This window comes from Petaurus breviceps, unplaced genomic scaffold, assembly GCF_028583685.1.
Source record: "Petaurus breviceps papuanus isolate PSGF00001 unplaced genomic scaffold, PetGlider_PUasm1.0 186, whole genome shotgun sequence".
NCBI lineage: Eukaryota > Metazoa > Chordata > Mammalia > Diprotodontia > Petauridae > Petaurus > Petaurus breviceps.
Window position 1 is genome coordinate 34,573,071 of NW_027185798.1, and position 4,512 is coordinate 34,577,582.

Sequence of the window (4,512 nt, forward strand, 5' to 3'; positions counted from 1 at the left end):
AAAAGGACATCTTGATTAGGTCTCAGTGACTACGGCTGCCCACAGGATGAATTAGTTCACTGAACCTCTTGGGAGGACAGATTTTTATCAAGGGAGTCACTATGAACATTGGCCTATAAAAAATAGTCTGCATTGAGGACTTGGCTTTCTTTTTCAACTTTTCCATTCTGTCTTTCTTCCAGAGAGGTCTGGAGAGTCAGCAGGAAGGCAGGGTGTTTGAAATGGAGTGAGAAGGGGCTCTCTACTCACCTCCCTGAACAGGAGCTGCTAATAGATGCCTTTTGGCAGAAGTACATGACAAGTAAGCTACAGGTGCTTGCTCTTGTGACTAAAGAGAAGAGTTCCTGGAAAATGCCAACTTTGTAGGTTCCTCCAAGGGTAACTCCAAGCTTGAGAGTTTTGAAATCTAGTCTTCTGTCCAAAGGGGAGGGATTTCCTAGGCAATATGACTCCAAAATCTATCCTTCGAATCAGAGAAGGAAGCTTTCTTGACTAGTTCTAGACTTGGGGATTGCCTTACAAATAATCTCAAATTTGAGTGTGGGCATCTGTAGCAGCAAGCACCCCAGGGTGGCTGCCCACACAGGTTCTTGGATCTGCTTTGATAAAGGAAAGCAACTCAAAATGGGTTAACAAGTTTCCTTTAATCAGTCAAATATGCATTGTTTACCTATTTCAGGGGAAAAAGGTCAGCACCCCAAACTTCAGAATATACAGACAGAATTATCAAGACAGAGAAACAGATCAAGTAGACAGTTTTCCAACTGTCCAACCATTACATCCATACCAAATCAACATCTGGGTTTTTCAAAGCCGGGGGACTCTTAACAATGGCTTCCCAGAGTTTCATCTGATCAAATCACAGAACACTTCTCAAAGTGAGCCCAAAAACAAAGCTACACATCAGGGCTTATATAGCCTTCTCCTGGCTCTGAGAATGTAACAACCTTATTGATCTACTGCCCAATCAAGAAGTATCTACTGAAAAACAAGCCTCCTATCCCAGGCTCCAGGTGCACTTCAGCCTAGGGGCAGGGAAGTTCTTTAAAATTTACATTCCCGTTACAGCATCCAACATTCTATCAAGAGAATGGCAATTCCCTAAACAGGATGGCTCTTGAAGAGAGAAGAGATTTCCCCCACATGGCCCCTAAAACAAAAAGCTTCATGTAAGAAACATTTCCTTCTCCAGCTCATTTGACAGATAAGGAAACTGAGGCAAGCAGGGTTAAGTTGCTTGCCCAAGGTCACATGGACAGTAAGCTAGTGTCTGAGGCCAAATTTGAACTCAGGTCTTCCTGACTCACAGGCCCGGTATTCTCTCCCCTTCTCTACCAAGCTGCCTGGCATATATGGTAGGTTCTTAATAAATTCTAGTTGACTTGACTTTGTTCTCAGCTGTTTCTATAAGTTATTAGAAAAATGTGACCTGTGAGTCCAGAGGACTGAAAATAAGCAACCCATTTTCTGCCAGAGAAGTAATATACTTAAAATGCATAATAAGGCATACATTTTTAGACATAGCCAAGGTGAACATTTGTTTTGTTGTCTTATGCATGTTCGTTATGAGGATTTATTTTTTTTTATTGTTCAAATTGGGGGAGGAGTGTGGAGGAGAGATGATAAATATATACTAAAAATTTTTAAAGAAAAAAATAGGGTTAATTAATAAAATGATTGTTGGGGGGTGGGGCCAAGATGGAAGAGTAGCAACAGGACTTCCCCTCCACTCTGGCTTCCACTTCCTCCAATTCATGTAAAAAATGACTCTAAACAAATTTTAGAGCTACAGAACCCACAAAGTGACAGAAATAAATAAATCTCCTGCTGAAGGCAGCCTGGCAGGCCAACAGGAAGGAGCTATCACACCAAGGTGGGAGCCAAGCCCTGCATGAGCCCTGCAGTTTTGGCCCCAGGGCAACCCAGACCAGCAGTGGCCTGAGCAGACTTCAAGAGAGTGAAGCATCAGCAGCTGTGGTGGTTTCCAGACTTCTTATCTCATAAATGCCAAAGACAAAGTAAAAGGTCAATGTGGAAATCTACAGGAATGGGGGGTGGGGGGAAGGGTGGGGACTGAAGAGCATAGTCCGGTCTCTGACCCCTGGGCGAGAAGCAGCAGAGGCGCAGCCACTACACTACATGGCTGCCTCAGGAGCTCCTGGCCTGCAGATTGTAGGGGGACCAAGCAACCATTCAGAGGGTAATCACTCTTGCTTTGACCTGCTTGGATCTGGATTGCTGTCTTGGGTGGAGGTCCTGGGGTGTGTGGCTAAGTGCCAGAGCCTATGGGGGCTGCAGAGACGGCACCCTCCTAATTGCTCCGGCAGCTACAAAAACCTTAATGATTTAAGACAAAGCTCTCTCTATTCTGAAAGGAGAGTTCTACTGTGTTCAGTAGAAGTTCAAAAGAGTTCAAAAGTCAAGTAACTGACTGGCAACATAAGCAAGCAGAGGAAATGCAATCCTACCAGAGATTCCTTTTTTGGGGACAAAAAGGATCAAAGCATGAAATGGGAGGAAGACAATGAAGGCAGAACCACTGCATCAAAAGCTCCCAAGAAAAATATAAATTGGTTACAGGCCATGGAGGAGCTCAAGAAGGATTTTGAAAATCAAATAAGAGAAGTGGAGGAAAAATTGGGAAAAGAAATGAAAATGATTCAAGAAAATCAAGAAAAGTGAGTCAACAGCCTGACTGAAGAAAGTAACATCTTAAAAAATAGACTAACTCAAATGGCAAAAGAGGTCCAAAAAGCCAACGAGGAGAAGAATGCCTTAAAAAGTCAAATTGTCCAGATGGAAAAGGAATTTCAAAAACTCACTGAAGAGAATAATTCCTTCAAAATTAGATTGGAGCAAATGGAACCTAATGACTTTATTAGAAATCAAGATACTGTAAAACAGATCCAAACAAATGAAAAAATGGAAAGCAATGTGAAATATCCCATTGGAAAAACCACTGACCTGGAAAATAGATTCAGGAGAGATCATTTAAAAATTATTGGACTACCTGAAAGCCATGATCAAAAAAAGAGCCTAGACACCATCTTGCAAGAAATTCTCAAGAAAAATTGCCCTGATATTCTAGAGCCACAGGGCAATATTTTGTGAAAGTGATTGCCTCTTGAAAAAGATCCCAAAAAGAAAACTCCTGGGAATATTATAGCCAAATTCTAGAATTCCCAGGTCAAGGAGAAAATACTGCAAGCAGTCAGGAAGAAACAATTTGAGTATTGTGGAAACATAATCAGGATAACACAAGATCTAGCAGCTTCTACACTAAGGGATCGAAGGGCTTGGAATATGATATTTCAGAGGTCAGAGGAGCTAGGATTAAAACCAAGAATGACCTACCCAGCCAAACTGAGTATAATGCTTCAGGTGAAAATATGGTTATTCAATGAAATCCAGGATTTTCAAGCATTCTCAATGAAAAAACCAGAGCTGAATAGAAAATTTGACTTTCAAATACAAGAAGCAAGAGAAGCATGAGAAGGTAAACAGGGAAAAGAAATAATAAGGAACTTATTGAAGTTGAGCTATTTACATTCCTACATAGAAAAATGATAATTGTAACACATAAGACTTTTCTCAGTATGAGGACAGTTGAAGGGAATATATATGTATATATAAGTATGTATGTATACATACATATATGTATAGGAATGTGTAGGTGTATATACATATATGTGAGGGTGTGCATATGTATGTACATGTATACATAGAGGGCACAGGATCAGTTGCATAGGAAGGGATGATATTTTAAAAATAAAATTAAGAGGTGAGAGAGGAATATATTGGGAGAAGGAGAAAGGTAGAGATAGATTAAGGTAAATTATCTCATATAAAAGAGGCAAGAGACAACTGCTACAAAGGAGGGGAAGAGCAGGAAGGTGAAAGGGAATGGGACAAACTTATTCTCATTGAATTTGGCTTAAGGAGGGAATAACATGCACATCTTACCCTACAGGAAAGCAGGGGGGAAGGGGATAAGAGGAGTAATGATAGAAGAGGGCAGATTGGGGGAGAGGGTAGTACTTTTGAAAATGGGCAGGGTCAAAGGAGAAAACAGAATAAGTGAGGGGTGGGATAGGATAGAGGGAAATAGTCTTTCACAATATACCTACTATGGAAATGTTTTGCATAACTACACATGTACAACCTATATTGAATTGTTTATCTTCCCAGTGGGGGTGAGGTAAGGAGGGAAGAAGGGAAAAATTTGGAACTCAAAGTTTTAAAAACAAATGTGTATAAAAAACAATTTTTTTCATATGCAACTGGGAAATAAGATATACAGGCACCAGGGTATAGAAATCCATCTTGCCTTACTAGAAAGTTAGGAGGGGTGGATGGGGGAGGATATGAGAGAGAACAGTTTGGGGAAAGGGATATTCAGTAGGCAGGCTATTTTGGGGTGGGGTAAGGGAAAGACAGGAAGAAAAATTTGTAACTCAAAATCTTGTGGAAATGAATGTTGAAAACTAAAAATAAATAAATAAATTGGAAAAT